Source organism: Schistocerca piceifrons, chromosome 3 (assembly GCF_021461385.2).
Source record: "Schistocerca piceifrons isolate TAMUIC-IGC-003096 chromosome 3, iqSchPice1.1, whole genome shotgun sequence".
In the NCBI taxonomy this organism is placed as follows: domain Eukaryota; kingdom Metazoa; phylum Arthropoda; class Insecta; order Orthoptera; family Acrididae; genus Schistocerca; species Schistocerca piceifrons.
The window spans coordinates 699,337,880-699,357,530 of NC_060140.1; the positions used below are offsets into that span (position 1 = coordinate 699,337,880).

The 19,651-nt window shown below is 42.1% G+C and overlaps 1 protein-coding gene across 1 annotated transcript in view; it reads right to left on the reverse strand.

Moving 5' to 3' along the window:
* Positions 1–19,651, reverse strand: part of LOC124788976 (putative lysozyme-like protein) — a 161,117-nt gene that overhangs the window by 82,233 nt on the left and 59,233 nt on the right. The gene's annotated exons all lie outside the window — the stretch shown is intronic.

Here is a 19,651-nt window from a genome sequence, read left to right on the forward strand (position 1 = left end):
CTTGATCAGAGTTGGGCAGATCCATGGTTAAATGTGGTAAGATGAGGTTACGACAAAGAGGACAACGTGAAGTGCGGCTTTGAAGAAGATCACAGAGTTAAGCAAATGCTTCCTCAACGGAAGGTGACTTGTCTCAGGCCTCGGAGAATGCACTAGAAGCTGTCAAGTTTCGACCGATTTCTATATAATGTACTGTTTGTTAACTGAGTAAATGTATATGTTTCTGACACGAGAATAATAATAGTAATAATAATATCAAGGCTCCCAGTAAATTATTCGAGATTGGAGAATTTTACAATTCTTCTATCTTTTACGTCTATCTCTATTTGTATCCTTGTAATAGAGCTAAGAGACGGTTTGTTCTTAACGAAACAGTAATTTTAAGTTGCAGATCTTTGTAATCATCATTGTCGTAAGTTTTTTACACTGAACGCGCAGAGCTTTTGACTGAGACTGTAGCTCTACTCAATAGTTCGTTGCTGTTTTCATCGCTTTTGATAGCAGGTGAGATGGAATTACAATAGGAAGCTTTTATAATTGTCTAATAACATTTGTTTCTGCATTATGAAGAGTTTACTTTTACAGAAAGGAAGGATGACTGAGCTTTAAAGCCCCTTGGATGACTAGGTTATTCTCTCGAATTGGACGATTATGGGGCGGAAAATCGACTGTGGCCTTTTCAGTATGAACTAGTGAAAACCAAAACATGGGTAACTGGACGGAGATTCGAGTCCTGCTCTTTCCAAATATGAGTCCAAAGTCTTAACCATTTCGCCACCTCGCCCGATATACAAATTTTTCTGTCGTCTGCAGATGAACTTTGGCCACAACATCATGCCTATTTAAAGAAAACCGTCCTAAATGCTATCGCCAGGAGCATTTCTGTCTAATAAGAATACGACATTGCAGGACACAAGAAGACAAACTGAAACGTGGTCCCTTCATATGTCAGAAGAGTCGACATAAAGCGTAAGTCAACGAATGAAGCTGAAGACGCGGTCAAACATGTTCCTCTATTTCAAAGAAATGTTTATCGTTTGGAGAAAAGACATTTCTACAAAATTGGAAGAAAAGTAGAGACTGTGTAGCGGACTACTCATCGTTGGCCATGCAGTCCAGTAATAAAACCGACAGAGATTCTAAGGGTGCTAAATCCATTTCAACACTCACTAAAAACCTTACAGTTTAGATGGAAACATGATGGCATTGGGATTTCGTTTTGGGACTTACCAGTTGTCACTGCTTATAATAATAATCTCGTCCGCTAGTGAAACTTATTTGGTAAAGCATTATCCTCCTCATTTGTTGCAGTTGGGTGCGTTTGATAAAGATTATTTTGTGCGGAGAGGTCGCTGCTGAGCAAGAGTTGCACACTGGATGCAAACAACAGAAAAATCTACGACGTAAAAGATTGATACTCTAATTTATAGCTCACAGTATACGGACTGGTGCTGGTTCTAAGTATATGGCACGATCCCAAAACGAAAATGTGCAGTTGTAAACGGTTCTCTTGCGTCTTTCTGTTCTTTATGCAAGTTCTGTATTCTTCTGGTACCAAATATCTCCTTAAATTGCTCGAGATTTCCAGATACCATCTTCTTTATGTTTACTGTATTTTATCATTATAAATTCTTGTAAGCTCAGATTATGCCCACTTTCACAATCGCCATAGTTTAAGAATGTATTCTATTTCTATTCATGGCATCAGTCCTGCATCACAGTGAACCATCTGGCCCATAACAATTCCTCCGTCTTTATCTCTTTACGAAATCGTTCTGCAGTCTACATTTAAATCACGGTACACATTGAAGTATTTTGTTCCCAGTTTTGATATGCCAGCTGAAGACTGTTGTTTCTATTATTATTATTATTTCTATTCTGTCTAATATTCTTTCAGCCGCTATCTTACTTCATCTTTGATATTCTACGGTTATCGAGACTTATTATGTACGAACACAGTGGATTAATCACAGACAGAATATTATTAAAGGCTGTTGCACCAACAACGCATTAGCCTCATAACTATCAGCTGGGATTCAGCAGTGGAAGACTGTCAATAACATTGACAGTAATGTCAATGAAGCATCTACTACAGGTACTGTAGTTTGGAAAATGCCAGTCTAGTACGTTATATATTCCTATCCTGCTTATTCAGCCTGGAGATCTATTGGAGCATCAGCCTTGTGCCTCTGAAAGGTGAGTCGCTCTAAGAGGCCATATTCTCAGACGAAAATGCCACTGTCACTTTCGATGTCCTTGTGATAATGCACAGAAGACTGCAGGATTAAATTTAAAATTAATGTCTTTCAAACGCGCTCCGCTCGGTCTTCAAATACAGTGACGTACCACAAAAGATTAAGGTCCTTGAGAGACGTAGGAAATTTTATTTGCATTTCACGGCAGACGCCAGTAACCCTGCTAAGAATACATGCTTGCGTTTTTGTGGACGAGAGGCATTAGGCGGTTTATTTTGTGCCAGCCACAACCTACGTCGACTGTTAATTCAGAGTAATATGTTTGTCCAAGACGTCATATTCTCAGAAGTTCCAAATAATATGATGCATCATAATTCTCCTATGGTATTTAACGGTACATCAATTACATTCTAGACAGCATTAACACTTTCTTTCGTTGTGATGCCATGATGAGGTAATTTATAACTTTAGACTCTCATGTTGTCCAAAGGTCGAAGGAAAATTGTCCTTAGATAACTTCAAGCAACGCGAGGTCTGTGCTTCCTAGGCTTACTGAAATAACATTTTTCGCAGAATTCACCACTTGAAGCTAGACAGCACTGTCGTATAATCCTATTTTGTTCTTCCCTCCCATAGAGGTACTGGACTCGCATTCGGCAAGATCCATGCCCAGCCAACCAGATTTAGTTTCCCTGAGATTTTTGTAATCAATTAAAGACAATGTTGGGATGGTTCCTTTGTAAAGAACACAGTCTCCATCCTTGTCCGTCTCTAATGACCTCGTCGTCGCCAGAAGCTAAACGCTCATCTTCCGTCCACCTTTCTTAATTTCTAATAAGTGAAATCTACTACTTGAACAGTACAGACAATCGCATCATTTTTCAGTTATGTAGTCTGAAGTACATTTAACAAAGACAAATAGTTTTGAAAGTATAAATTCTCCTACTGTATTCATTACAATATTAAGTGATCCCAGAACTTAACTGCTCTTTTGACATACATCTGGAGACACTTGAATGATATTTTGACGTGCATCTGATGCCACTTGATACTTCTAGTTTCAACACTCTTTTGTTCTTCAAGGTCGGCCTGTGTGACCGTGCGGTTCTAGGCGCTACAGTCTGGAACCACGAGACCGCTACGGTCGCAGGTTCGAATCCTGCCTCGGGCATGGATGTGTGTGATGTCCTTAGGTTAGTTAGGTTTAGGTAGTTCTAAGTTCTAGGGGACTGATGACCTTAGAAGTTGAGTCCCATGGTCCTCAGAGCCATTTGTTCTTCGAGACGTGTTTTCCTGTATGTGGCGGTTTTTTGTTTTCTGTATCTGCATCCACACGATTACTCTGCAATTCACAATTAAGTTCCTGGCAGAGGGTTCATCGAACCACCTTCCATTCTCGAACAGCGCGCGGGAAAAGCGAACACTTAAATTCTTTCCGTGAGAGCTCCGATTTCTTTTATTTTATCATGATGATAGTTTCTCCCTATGTAGGTGGACGCCAACAAAATATTTTCGTACTATAATGAGAAATCTCGTGATTGAAATTCCCTGAGAAAATCCTGCGCCGGCTGCGGTGGCCGTGTGGTTCTAGGCGCTGCAGTCCGGAACCGCGGGACTGCTACGGTCGCAGGTTGGAATCCTGCCTCGGGCATGGATGTGTGTGATGTCCTTAGGTTAGTTAGGTTTAAGTAGTTCTAAGTTCTAGGGGACTGATGACCTAAGATGTTAAGTCCCATAGTGCTCAGAGCCATTTGAACCATTTGAAGATCCTGCCACAACGAAAAATAACTTTTTTTTAGTGATTGCCTCCCCAATTCGCGTATCATATCCGTGGCATTCTCTTCCCTATTTTGCAACAATACAGAACGACTTGCCCTTTTTCGAACTTTTTCTAAGTCATCCGTCAGTCCGATCTGATGCGGATCGCATACCGCGCAGCAGTACTCCAGAAGGGGACGGACAAGCGTGGCCTAGGCAGTTTGCTTAGTAGACATGTTGCATTGTCTAAGGGATCTGCCAATTAATCGCATTTTCCCACAACATTATCTGAGTAATCGTTCCAATTTAAGTTGTTCGTAACTGTAATCCCTAAATATTTAGTTTAATTTGCAGTCTTTATCGTGTAACCAAAATTTAGTGGATTCCTTTTAGTACTCGTATGGATGATTTCACACTTTTTGTTATTTAGTATTAATTGCCACGTTTCACATCATACAGATATCTTCTCTAAATCATTTTGCAATTGGTTTTGATCCCCGATGGCTTTACAAGACGGTAACTGACAGCATCATCCGCAAAAAATCTATGAGGGCTACTCAGATTGTTTCCTAAATCGTTTATGTGGACCAGGAACAGTAGAGGGCTTCCGTGGGGAACGCCAGATATTACTTCTGTTTTACTCGATTACTTTCCATCAGTTACTACAAACAGTAACCTTTCTCACAGGAAATCGCGAATCCAGTCGCACACTGACACGATACTCAGTAGGAAGGCAATTTCATTAGGAACGGTGTCAGAAAGCTTCGGGAAATATAAGGATATGGAATCAATTTGACATCACCCGTCGGTAGTACCCATTACTTAGTGAAAATAAAGAGCTAGTCATGCTTCACAAGAACAATATTTTCTGAATCCGTGTTGGCAGTTCGCCAATAAATACATCTTTATGGTATCCTCTACGCTGTACACAAGATGTGTGATTGTTATCTCCTGTTCAGAAAGTAAGACTCAGTCACCACATTTACGAGGTGTTCCCGATTCTAGTTTCCGTAAACCATTTCCCAATACCGCCTATGGTTGGCCATGTGAACACTTCAATATCAATGTTGAAATAACAGCTACAGATACCGGATTTCCTCTTTCACTATAGATACTCGCACACGCTTAAACGCTACATCGTTTTTTTTACACTTTGCTGTGCTGTCAGGTTCGTACTTATTTACAAAAATGTCAGCTAATTTGGACGGATTGACCTTTGGTAGTGCGAAGAAGAAGAAGAAGAAGAAGAAGAAGAAGGAGGAGGAGGAGGAGGAGGAATATCGGCCTGAGCAAGAAATTGTCTACTATCCATAAGCGAGTGAAGAAAAGCAGACGTCGAATGACAAAATCGGAAACTAGAAAGCTGATTCCCAGAGGTCGTTCTTGTGAAACAACTGACGATCGAAAAATAACATTAGATCGGACCAGCAAAATCAGTTCAGGTCTTAATATATAAACTCGTCTGCAAAAATCGGTTTCGGACATTCGATTTTTGTCTTTCGGAAGGGTTGTTGCATGTAAAAGTAGTAAGTGTATCGGTGATGATTTTATTCTCTATCAACTGATGTTTTCTCGCTATGTTACAAGGAGAGAAAAGATGTAACTGAAACGCTCATAGAGGGTGCTGGAAATAGTCACTAGGAGAATGAAATAGAATGCTCGAGTATCTTTTGCACTTCTATACGACCTCGATCGATGCTCGAGCATTGCCGTACAGTTTTGCTTAATTGAACCTATGAAATTGCCTCGTGCTGTAGTTTATCCACAAAAGAAACGCAATCCAGTGTCTCGAATTATTTCACAAAATATCAGGTGCGACCTCTAGTGCATAAGAACGCTGCAGGCAGCGAAAGTACAAACGATTCCGGAAGGCGGCGGCGAAAACTGGTTCTTCCTTAGCGAAAGCAGTAACTGACACATGCGACCTAGCATCAGCTGACCTCTCGATGTACGTACTTAATGGAGATTCTGCACTCGCCCCTCCACTGGAGAAAAGTTATGTACGAGGTGGACGTTGGATGCCTCTGGATGTGCGGAGGCTGACGTCGGGGGTCGTGATGAGCGCCGCTGATGCCACATCCGGCAATTTCAGCTGTCGGCGAAAGCTGGTACGGAAGGCGGAAGACGATTATCTCGAGAGTGGACCGGCTCGGAGAGGACTATATTGCCGTTTACGTAAATGCTGTAACCATTCTGCAGACTGTGTGTGTGTGTGTGTGTGTGTGTGTGTGTGTGTGTGTGTGTGTGTGTGTGTGCGTGAATGTGTGTGCTCACACACGAAACTATTACGTGAGTACGACCATGCGCCAGGGTACGTCGAACTCGTTCACCCAGGAGACACGTGTGTTTCTTCCAAGCCGAGAGCGGCCTTCGTAAGATGAACGATACTGGATACAAGGTTGGTACGCTACATATGCTGTGCTGGCACGAAAGATGAGATCGGCTGTTGACAGATGGACCGTGTTTCTTCTAGAGAAGAGGAATTAAGTGTTATTTATCATGAGCAGAAAACCGAGGGTAGAAGATAGCTTGGGAACAGAGGAAGGAAGGAGGGTTGGACGTTATACTCGTAGAACCGGTGGCATCGAGGTCGTTAGAGATGGGGAACGAAGGACTGTGGTGACATCTGAAATGTTGATTTCGAGGTCATTGTGAATGAGCGTTATCATGGAACGGTATACAGAGAACGTGATGCTTGAATGTGCAAGTGGAGTCAGATACAGAAATTATTCTAGGTATATGATCGTGACATGCTTGCACGACTAGAAAGAAATGTGAGCTTGCGGGTAGTATTGTAGGCAGGTTTCATCAGGAAGAGTAACTACAACTGCATCTGTAGGATTTCCCAGCATATGAAACACCCAGAAGGGTTATACTGAATGTGGTGACTCAACTTTAAATAGCTTCCTACCTCAACCCTTCGACTCTTCCTTTCATACAGGATAATTTTGTACAGGTCTTCATTCGATACTTCATTAAAATAATGATGTAGGTTAGATATGACTTTTCTCATTTTTCTGCTATCCTTAATATGCCTTGTGCCTAACACCCCACTGCTGTCATGAAAAGTTCAAAGTATTTCCGCAACGTTTTCCATTTAGGTTGAGAGTTATTTTATTTCCAATTTTTACATACTGAAGATCTCTGAACCCTTTCCACTTCTTTGCTCTGTGTAAGAGACGGATCCATGTTCAGCTAAGGAAATGATCTTGTTCAGTCATTAGTTAGTACTCATATTAATGTGTATTTGTCTGACCTGTTAGGAAGTTTCAGATGTGCCTGTAGATGACGTGATGAGTCTTTACTTATAGCAATGTTGTTTTTGTGTTGTTGCGGAGGAGTGTGGAATGAAAGGGATGGACAGACGAAGTCCAGTGCAGGCAAACACGAGTAGCAGCAACGGGGCAAGTTTCGCATATCTTCCGATGAAATGTGTACTGTCGATAGTACACTAAGGCTGAGATCAATGAGACGCTGCGTTATTTCGTGGTTATTTGTCTGACCTGTTATGAAGTTTCAGACGTACCATGTGGATTATGTGGTGAATGCTTATGTGTTGCAGCGTTGTTTTTGTGTTATTGTCGAAAACTGTGGAATGAAAGGGATGGATCGGGTACAAACACGACTAACATTAATGGGACAAGTTTCACATATCTTCCGATGGAATCTTTACCACCGACTGTGCTCAGTGAGAGACTGCGTACGGAGTTGGAATTTCATCCGGAACACTAACATTACTTTGATGACCAGAAACTTTATGTGACCATCTTTCCACTCCTTGGAGGGAAAATATTGGGGTGTAATTCGTTGCACCATTTGGATTGGGGCTATTCGCGGCTCTAACATGAACGCAAAGCCATCATCTGGTAATTTTGCTACGGAGGCAGATCTATTGATTATATTCTTTGCTATATTTATTCGGATATTTCCGAAAATTAGAAAGATACCAATCTCAAAGAGGCTAACAATGCGACTTTGTGATGGATGTCTTCTACAGGTGTCCAGACATCTCGATGTGCTTGATGCACGGGGCAGCCTAATTTAAAAGTGAATTAGATGCTGAATTCCAGAGGTTCGTGCTATTCTTTTATTCTTTGAAACGCTATATACGCGAGCTGGCCCTTAGTGACCGGACGGCTCCCTGCAAGGAAAGCTGACCGATCTGTACGTTACACATGCTTGTTCCAAGCCAGTATAAGGCCGTCCGTGCTGGCTGGAAAGTTTTTCCTTCTGCACTGGTAGAACTATTATAGGAAGAGTCGTTGTCTCGACTGAAAGAGGTATCATTATCAGTAGGCTAATTATCAGTACAAACTGATTCGAAGTTGAGATTTCGGGGTAATTTCAGACAGCGCTTTCAGTTGCGAGTGGAACAGTCGACATCGAAGTGATTATAGCCCAGTTGGACAAGGTCAGAAAACAAAATATGCCATATCTACCTCAAAGGAGCATACCAGCATTGAAAACCTAAACCAGATGACGATGTGGGAATTTATACTTCCCAAATAGGAGCCAAGTGTCTTAACCAATGTTCCATCTCCCTTGTAGGATCTCCGAGGGATTACACAAAGACAGCCTTGAGTAGATTATTGGGAGACAAAGACAGCGACAAATAGAGGTTATCTGTTCTTTGAGTATGGTGGAGTACTGTCGGCAGAGTTACGAAGAGTGAGCATAAACATTAGAGTGTCATCTATAAGTTACATAACAACACCCATTCGACGAAATGTGTTAGCTTGTGCTTTCCACAGGCGAGCTGGAGTAAAGTCAACTATCACGACATTGAATGCCACTCTTTGGTCTCAGTGATTTCAGAGAACAATGGAAGAGTACAGCAAAGATTGACGAATTACGCCATACATTATAGCTGTTCTGTCGATGTGTACAGTGTTGACGATAGCCAGATTAGCGCCTCGAACCAGAGTACATCGTTGTCACAGGAAAATTTCATGGAGTGGAGTTGCAGGGTACAACTGCTTTTAAAGGTTTCGGTTTCATCGAATCCAGCATATCGAGCCCGCCGGGAGGTAGTAGATCAGGCCACAGGAGAAGAATGAATTTTCCTTTCTCTGTAGAAACAAGAAGAAACAACCTCTCTCAAGACGAAGGCCACAACAAAATGAAGTTCTCTTGGACGTCTTCTTGGGGAAATGGAAGAAAATACCCGAAGTTACTGTTTTTGCTGTTCATCTTTTCAGATGGACCTCTTGGCATTCAAATGTACTTAGTAATATGTTTAGACTATTCCACTCCACTGTTATTATTTATCAGTTCTGGACACATATATGTTTGTATCAAAGAGGGCAGCCATGCAGTCAACAGCGTGTAGGATGACGAAATGCAATAGTCCCCGTTTCACGGTCAGAAATTTTGTCAGGCTGATACAGAAAGGATCCGGATTCCAAGCTGTTTCCACAGTGTAGGAAGCAAGTTTTGTCAAAAATTTTTCGATGAACACTTCCACTCTGTTTGCCACGGACCAAAACAAACGATCCGAGACAAAATCAGGGAAGACGTCTCACGGCCATCACACCATTCTTACCTAACTTCACAGTCGCGACAGTGAGCGAAGTCCGCTTCGGACACACCCAGGCGACACTCGCTTCATGATAGCGGCACTGTACGCTCGTTATTCTGGCCTCTGGCACCTCTAGAAGACAAGCCAGTGAAACCAGACTCCTGTCACCTTTCTATAGACAATCAAGTCGATACAATTTGAAACGAGACTCGTCCGACCAGCCACCAAGTTTGCAGTCATCAACCGTCCAATATCGGTGTTGACGGGCCCAGGTGAGGCGTAAAGCTTTGTGTCGTGCTGTCATCGAGGGTACATGAGTGGGCCTTCTGCTCCAAAAGCCCATATCGATGATGTTCCGGTGAATGGTTCGCACGCTGACACTTGTTGATGAAAACTGCAGCAATTTGCGGAAACGTGCACTTCTGCACGTTGAACGAGTCTCTTCGGTTTTCGTTATTCCCATTCTTGCAGGATATTTTTCCGCCGCTGCTATGTCGAAATTTGATGTTTTACCGGATTCCTGATGTTCACGGTACACTCGTGAAATGGTCGTACGGGAAAATCCCCACTTCATCGCTACCTCGGAGATCCCATCGCTCGTTCGCCGACTGTAGCACCACGTTCAAACTCACTTAAATCTTGATAACCTGGCATTGTAGCAGCAGTAACCGATCTAACAACTGCGTGACATTTGTCCTCTACAGGCGTTGCCGACCGCAACACCGTATTCTGCCTGTTTACATATCTCTGTATTTGAATACGCATGCCTATACTAGTTTCATTGGCGCTTCAGTGTATTATGAATGAAAAAAAATACACGACAGTGGGATAATATTCTACAATATTTAATATTTTGCAAACCGCATTTCGGCTGTTACGCCATCGTTTAGTACGAAGATAAATATGTGTGACTGTCAATTTTTTGTGCGATCGTAAATTTTAAACTAGGTGCATCTACACAGTAACTCAGTTGATTTTCAGAGGCGACAACTGTTCATGTTTGACTTAAGAATAAAAGTAGAGGTATTATTTCAGTAAAATACGTTGTAAAACTGTTCAGCTTAGATTCCACTCATTTTAGTCCTAAATCAAACAAAAATTGTTATCTTTGAAAACCATGTTATATACTCTGTAGATGCACTTAGTCTGAAATCTTTGATCCCTTAAAAATGTATTTATCAGTGTATCTGACGATGGCGTAACTTAACAAGAAGTTAGACCTCATTTTTACGGACGGATACACTCTTAATATCTCTCCATACAAGTGTCAGGTTCATATGCAGGATATCCCTAAGCTTTTGGGTCAGAATTACTCAGACGGTAGATCATACTAAAGTGATTATTTTGAAAGACGGAACCAATCACGGGAAACGAATATTATAGGCGGTACAAGGTCTCAAATGAGCAGTGAATATGACACACGTATTTGTAAACTGCTTGTGTTTCATCGATGTTGACGGCGCTACCACAGAAAAAAATAAACAATATCTGTGACATGTCCACACTGGAATTAACCACAGTTTACAGTTCGTAATCGGCGGAGGAAGATGGAAAGTTATTTTTTACAATAACTTGCAGACATACATTTGATGGATGGTGTAGCAACATGTAATGACTGGAAAAAACGAATGTACGGAGAAACTTTTCATAATAAGCGTCATTTTACCACTTACAGGAAGCTGACTCGTTCAAATCAGGGAATGATGATCAAGATTCTGAGAAAGATTTATTCACACCATAGAATATCAGAAGAAGGTGTTGAATCATGAGGGAGAGAATTAACCAATAAGTCCCCGTCAACTTGTCCGCGAAATGTACACTTCAAACAGTTCAGTGTGGAGAGTAATGCTGGAGCGGCAATTACACCCCTATCATAAGCAAAGCGTGCCAGCAGTGGCGCCAAACGACTTTCAGCCTCGACTTCAGTTTCGTAATACGTGCACTGAGACTGGTAGTCATCATGTTGAACAACCGTTATAAGCTTAAAATGTTTTTATAAGATGTAAGTTGTTTATATAAAAAACCTGTTCATTTCCGACCATTAGATCCTTATCTGAAAGCTTTCAATTTAGTATCCCACACCATTTGCATAATTTCCGCTCTAATACTTAGGTACACTCTCTATACTGATGTAAGGGAAGAGGAATGTGGGGGTGCTTACTGAGACCCATTGGCCAGGAATAAACGAATTTATGCGACACCGAATACCATTATTCCAACAGCAGAGCTGGCAATCAGCATACGTCATACAGTGTCTCCGACATCCATACCAAGCGAAAGAACCGATCAACATATAATCAAATTCCATATCTCATTTCAACGTTTATTCTTCTTTACCGTTTATGGAGCGTAAGAAGCAACCACCCCTTTGCGTACGACTTACAATATCTGCTAAAATTGTTCCGCAGCCGCCACTGCGAGGTGAGTTTGTTGTGTAAATGCATATTAGGGATTAAGAACGATTTGATAACTGTTTTGTCTAAGGAAGTCACTCAAAATGGAGAAATTTGTCATTGCGGATTCACAGGAGCTTCAGCTAGGGTAGATATAATAGCATGAGTCCACCCAACGCACGAATATACCCCTCGCTTCCAGTGCTTCTCTGGTTTCACTTCTGCCGTCGTTTAAGGAACTTCCGGACCATAAATATGGGCCTGTGCTCCAATCATGCCCGCTTCGATAAACTTTTGCACTGCATCGGTCTTAGCCTTTTCAGCTCGTGTGTCTGCGACATAATAGGAAACAAATCTTATCCTCATCGGTTATGCTAATCGGCTTGATTCTATTGTGAGACCTGCTAAAACTGAATTGTTCCTTGCCGACTTTAATAACGCCGTTATTATCGAAAAGGAATTACGATTAATGTAAACGGGCTGGATCTAGGTGACATCCGATGCCAATAATAATATTGTATCTAACGGTTGGTTGCTATAACACTCTGTAAAATGCAGCGACATCCTACAGTCAATTTTGTGGACCTAGCAGAGCGACGATGGCCTTTGTGCTGACGCCCATCTCTGTCGTCTAGCGCTCTACAGTAATATCACTGTCAATGGCACCAGGCACATGCGCCTCCTGTGAAATCTCTCTGGTGAATGTCCGAGTTTACAGGCTACAGTTGTCATATCCCACACGATTTCATTAAATTGTCTTAGTCAGTTTATTCTGACACGAGTAAGGAAACAATCCATCGTAGCTTCTCCACAACAAACCAAATACCTAATCAAGTAATTTCTTCGAAGAAAGAATATCTTGAGGAAAGGAAAGGTCTTTGAGGCTGGTAAAGAGAAGTGCGAGGGCGCACTGGAAAGTAATGCCTCCGAATTTTTTATGTGAAAACTCTTCAAATTTTTAAATAAAAAACTTCATTAACATTCTAGATCTTTACTCTTCAAGTCTACATGTTTATAACTTTGTCTTTAGACCATTTTATTGATAACATCACTGTAGAATGGTTGACTTTTGTTGTCGGAGCCGCAGCCTCAACTCTGCTGGCATCACTTCATCATTACCAAAGTGAAGTCTTCGAAGGTGTTGTCTAAGGTAGGGAAAGAGATGAAAATCAGTTGGAGCCAAGTCGGAATTCTATGGAGGATGAACCATGACATTGAACGTAAGGCGTCGGATTGTTACAGATGTTATGTGTGGTCTGGCATCGTTGCGCTGAAGAAGAAGGTGCTCCATGTGTGGACGAATTCTTCGAATACGTGTTTACAGTTTCCTGGGAGTCTCTCAAGCACCGACATTGTTACATTACACGCCGTCACGTTAACGCTACACTTCGGAGCCCTCTAGCGGCAGAAGGTTGTACCTTGCATGAGAGAAGCGGGAAAATCGACCGAGTAATATGCACGACACGAGATACTTCAACTCATATTCAGATCAGGATAAAACATTCGGAGGCATTACTTTTCAGCACGCCCTCGTAGAATTGTTGTAGACAGCCACAGTCCCAATAGCAGTCAGAATCGAAATCCCTATCTACGCACGACCTAGGCTCAATCGATGCCTCTCTGCGAGACTACTTATAATGCTTATATTCGTAACTGCACTGCAAGTTGGTATTCTGTCTGGCCCCGACGTTTACGGTATCACCTCTTTAGAATTTTATGCTTGATGCATTTGCGCGCGTGTTTTGTAATTCTAATTGTGCTTTACATTCATTTATCGCGACAATTCGAGAAGTTCGAGTAATTTTCGAACGTTTCAGATTCATTTCCCACATCCCTCTTTTGTTTTTTGAGACCAACAGTTAAAATTCACAATAACTAATGACATGTTTTTTTTTTGAGGTCATCAGGCTTCTGACTGGTTTGATGCGATCTGCGAAGATTAGCTGTACCTTGCCAAACTTTTCGTGTCAGAGTAGCACCGATACCCAATTATTGTTGAATATATTCAAATTTCTGTCTTCCCCAGAAGTTGTTGCTCTTTACGACTCCCTCTGCTACCTGACCTCTTAACACGAGTCTTAACATCCTGTTTCTATTTGTAGTCAGTGTCTTCCAAATATTCTTTTCCTCGCTGATTCTGAGAAGAATCTCCTCATTTCTTATCAGTATGCTAACTTAAGACCACAGGTCACAGTCTTTGTGGGTTCAATTGGGGCGTGTACAATTCGCGATGTGCGGGATCTGTGAGCGCCGCAGTAGTACGTATATATAACAAATTTTCTTCTTTAGGACGAGGCGCGATAATAATAATGTGTTTACTTTTGGTTGAGGTATTGAATTTTGAAATTACGTCGACAGAAAAGTCATTAATTTGAGCACCATTTCCTACCCACCTTCGACATCGATTTCGAAGATATTTTCACGTCAAAAGCAAGTTTACGTTCTCTACGCTTGGTAACAACTCTTACGAATCGGATACATAGCCAGAAGTCGCAGAGAGTGCATTCATAGAAGTTTCGCGAGACCTGTAATGCATGTACTGAATATCAGTGGGGGAATAGTCCTAGAGTAGTTGAGTGTTACAGGGACAAAGAACACATATCTCTGAGGACAACAATTGCAAATTAATAATTTGTCCAACCATCAGTGGCAGTTTCGTGTTCTTCTCTGACACCATTCTGTATAATTTTCTGCTTTTCTTTTAAAGCCTTGAGAACGCTACCATTCCTTACATTTCTCCATTATAGAAGAGGTATACAATTAGAGGTTGTCAACTGGTGGATATTTCATTGTGTAAGTAATTTTTTTACAGCTGTATGCATTTTTGTTCTGTTCATTTTCTAGTGCTATCGATTTCTGGGTTGTATGAGTTCATATTCAAATATTTTATGGAGATGATGGTGCAATCAATTTCCACGAGTAAATTTGTTTTGGGAAGCTGATTTTACCATGCAACTGCAGTAGGTGCGTGGATGGAATATACAACACTGAAATTTATAGTGCTATGAAGAGAACAGAACAACAATGAACACAATTGTAAGGTAATTTTATTATACACTGAAAGACATTTCCTCTCTATCATTTCCTGTGAAAGCTCTTTTTTACGGAGAAATTATTTCTTAAGGTACGTGACGGTAGTTAGCAGAGAAATTACGACCGGATTTCTCCCTTCACTGCTGGATTCAAAGAAGATGCCCTCCAACGGGGGATAGAGAAGAGTTATCCTTTCACTGGAGTCGAAGTAGCGCCACCGAGCATGCGAGCGGCGAAAGTGGATGCTGAGAGCAGACGGAGTCGCCCATTCCATTTTCCTTGACCGGAGCGAGAATAACGAGTTCTGGAATGGCGAAACGCGGTGCTCCGGACCGGACCGGTCCGCCAGGGTGAGCGGACGGTCAGCCTCCATACTGCACCCACTCAGTAGCCCTTTCTGAGGCGCTTTCAGTAGCAGTTAGTGTAAGCACCTAGAACACGTTAATTACCGAAATTTCATATCTTCGTTCTCAATCTGCCGCTTGCGTCAGACTACACACGACTTCAAAGGAATTTCTCTCTATTATGTACACTCACTGGACAAAAGATTAATCACACCCCTTAGAAGAGGTCGTTGTTCACGTTGGAGCGCATCGGATAGTGTAGATCCAGTATCAGGTGGTTATGTGACACTCGACCTCTAACGCAAGTCATGGAAATGGAGTTTTGTCGATGTGTCAGTCGGTTGTATGGATCCAGCGCAATAAGGTGGGCCGACGTGGAGACGTGAAAGAATAGCAGAAAGGAGATAACGTGTTGTTCTTACCCAGAACCACACCGTGAATGAAGTTGCCCAATATGTTGGCGTATCAAGACGGAGCGTTCAGTGCGTCACAGAGGAAGACGTACCATTTCTGGCCATGTAACACAGGAACAGTGGTCGTAAAAATATCTTACTGACACGGTCTAGAGACGAATGTCACGCCAACGGGCATTGCTGATGTCAATCGATGCAGCTCCATCTCAACCAACTTGTGAGTTAACACTGTGAAGGGAAATGTATGCTTTGGGTGTTTGGACTCGAGTACCTTGCGAAAGGCTATTTCTCACAACACGGAAAGCTGACAGCAGCTGACTGGAGGTGGTGTGGTCCTACGATTAAAGGGTTTGACTGACTTCTAATGACGCGTCGAGTGCACTGACGGCTAAACTACACCGTGAGATAAGCTCCTTATTGGTAATAAGGAGCTTATCTCACGGTGTAGTTTAGCCTGGAGATGATTCTGTGAGGGCATAGGGATGGTTTACGTACCATGGGACCGCTTATTCGGATAACCGTGAACAGAAACCACCGGTCACGAAAACTGACAACGGCCGGGAGAGCGGTGTGCTGACCACATGCCCCTCCGTATCCGCATCCGGTGACGCCTAAGCGCTGAGGGTGACACGGCAGCCGGTAGCTACCGTTGGGACTTCAAGGTTCGTCCGGACGGTGTTTTTGTTTGTGAACATAAACCGGGATGTTTATTTCAACATTCTCGAAGACTAAGTATCGCCCTTTCTTCTACATCTTCACAGTTAGTGTACTGTGGACAACCCCGTCTTACAAAATGATAATACAGGTATTTACAGGGCTGCAATAATACGATTCTAGTTCAACGAACGCTCAGGGACCTCGACTGAGTCGCTAAATTACTCGATTTCAATCCAACAGAAACTGTCTGGGAATGTCTGGAATAGCGCATAAAGCATAGGAATCAACAGCCCCGCAGTCTGTTGTGTCTGTAGGATCTAATCATCACAGAGTGTCTTCAGCTGTAATGGTATACCTGCGGAAACTTGTGGATTTTCTTACTGGCTGGACTGAGGCCGTTATCAGCATTAGAGGCCGCTATCAGCATTAGAATGGGTCAAATGGCTCTGAGCACTATGGGACTTAACAACTGTGGTCATCAGTCCCCTAGAACTTAGAACTACTTAAACCTTACTAACGTAAGGACATCACACACATCCATGTCCGAGGCAGGATTCGAACCTGCGACCGTAGCGGTCACGCGGTTCCAGACTGAAGTGCCTAGAACCGCACGGCCACACCGGCCAGCTATCAGCATTAGAGGCGGCGTTACACGGTATTAGCGTCTCTCCTGGAGGTGACTAACCTTTTGTGCGCTGTATTTACGTGCAAATATTGCTCTAAATATTTTTTAAGTTTTTGCAAACAGCTACAAGTCGCAGTTGGCATTTTTTATTTACCGGTATCGCTCTTCAAATGAACGAGAGCATCATCAGAATATACAGTTTAAAGCTGGCTGACAGCACTGAAAATTGCGTTCAGTGTTGGCTGACAGCTTTAAACATTAAACTAGTTGTACTGTAGTACTTACGTTTAAAAAGTACAGTAGTAAATAGATGTCACTGACAGCGCCAAGATAAAATGACACCTAAAGACAAAATGATGCACATATGGAATGACATTTGAAAGTCTATCAGACTGATGGAGAGACTGATAGTCTCCTCAGTTTTTTGTGATGTTTAGTACCAAATTTTTGCTCGAGTTTGCGACATTATTTATTTTCGTCGCAGTTTAGAAAATTCTGTTACTGCGTTCATCTAAATGTGACTTATGAATCTACATAGCTGTTAAATTAGTTACGCACGTGAGCGAAATGAAATTAGTGATACAAATCAGTTGCAATTAGGTGTCACTTTTACAGCCATAGAACTAGTGGACCAGTAAAAAAAAAATCAGGATTTATCAAAAATGGTTCAAATGGCTCTGAGCACTATGGGACTCAACTGCTGTGGTCATCAGTCCCCTAGAACTACTTAAACCTAACTAACCTAAGGACACCACACACATCCATGCCAGAGGCAGGATTCGAACCTACGACCGTAGCGGTCACGCGGTTCCAGACTGAAACGCCTAGAACCGCACGGCCACCACGGCCGGCTCAGGATTTATCATAGATGTTAAAGCAACAGTGAGGCAGACGGTTTGGAATATCACATACCTAAAAAAAGACAATGTTTTCCTAAATCTGGGAAGTAGGGAGATGAAAGATGACATCTCTGGTGACAAATAACACTGATCAGACTTTTTTTTGCTAACTTTTCCGTAAAACGACAGCCACATGAGTGGGGCTGAACTGCTGAATCATTCAGAAATCATGTGTGATGACTGTGGTGATAGCACACAGAAGACAGACATCGTAACAGTCGACAAATCGTTGCGGCAAGTTACTGTGAAGCGTCACACAGGAAGACAAGTCACCGTTACAAAGTGATTGCACCGTTTCGACACGATTGTGGCGTAAGACCTACTCATGCCAGTCGGCTGTTGACAGCCAAGGAGAGTTCTTCACCCACTGACTTTCTCCTTTGGATCTAAGTGTTGGCTCACTTACTGGTAAATCTTGCGCTGAAGTTTTCCTTTCGCCTCTTACCCTGATTAAACAGTTGTGCTGCCATTAGTGAATACGCCATCCCGTCTCCAATCTCCTATTATTTTTGTTATTGCCGTGACAGCAACGAAGTTATAGTTGGAGTGTGATAATTTAGTTCATTAAAAGGAACATCTTCCGTGTTTTGAAACTGTGACGGCGCTTTAGTGGCGATTACCAGTACAGCTTTCACTGTCACTCAGAAAAGACACTGTTACCAGCGCAACGAAGCGCAAATGGCAACGATGGAGTAGTATAAAGGCGGATAAAGATTGGAAGAGAATTTCGTTAAAAATCACTGAACTCTTTGCTTTTCATGTGAAAACTCTAGCCGGTATTAGTGGAAAACAACCGGTGACGCCATGTGTGATTTCAACTGTGATTTTTCTCGTTACAAGAGCGTTCACGAGTTGGTCCATTGATGACGCAACTTGTGAATAATTGTGTACCTTTCATCGGGGAGTAATCGATTGAGTAAACAGCATCGAACGAATTACTTTTTCTCCCTGCACTGTTTTCAGAAAAGAAGAACAGAAGGATATACTATTTATGTTATTTGACTGACTAGAAGTTACACACTATTTGATGATACTGCTTTGGAACAAACTAAGTTTTTCAATAATCTTTGGATGTCAAAGTCATTATTTCAGGAATTCATAGGTGACGAAAAAGAAGACATAGCGGAAATTCCCTCAGAAGTAAATAAATGTTTTTCAGCAGAAGAAAAGTTATTCCTCTGAGTTAAACGCCCAACAATCATCTTTTTTCGCCTGCTTGAGAAACTGCCAGATCCTGAGTAATAAAAGAACGTTGGTCGAGGAAGTCCACTAACTTGCCTCAGCCGTTGCATCACGTAATGAAAATGCAGCGACGTGTCACTTTGGACAGGTGTTCCCTGAATGACACCTGCCTTGACGACAGCACTCACCAGTTGTGGCGGAAACAGCCAGCAGCAGATGACAACGACAGTCGGCCCACAAACTGAACCGCGTCATCTGCCCCTATTTCGTGTGCCAGTAACTGCGTCATTAACGCGTGGTGTGTTAAAAGTGAAAAGGTCTTTCTATCCAATTTTTGGGGGAAGTTAGGACCAATAACCAGCTCATTTTTTATATAGTTTATTTGTTCTTTTCAGTAAGCCTCATAAGGAAACGTATAGCTAGTTGCATGAGGGAAGAAAATATGAATGTGTATATTTCATTACCATTCCCTCTGTGTATTGTGATATTAAATTTTAATGTACATAGGTTTGAATTATACTCGTTAAACACACACATTTCTTTATTGTCATAATGTGAGAATTTGTGTCAAGACTGTTGTAGATGCCGCATGAAACACATTGAGAAAAGATCTTGAATGATTAAGACGGAGGGA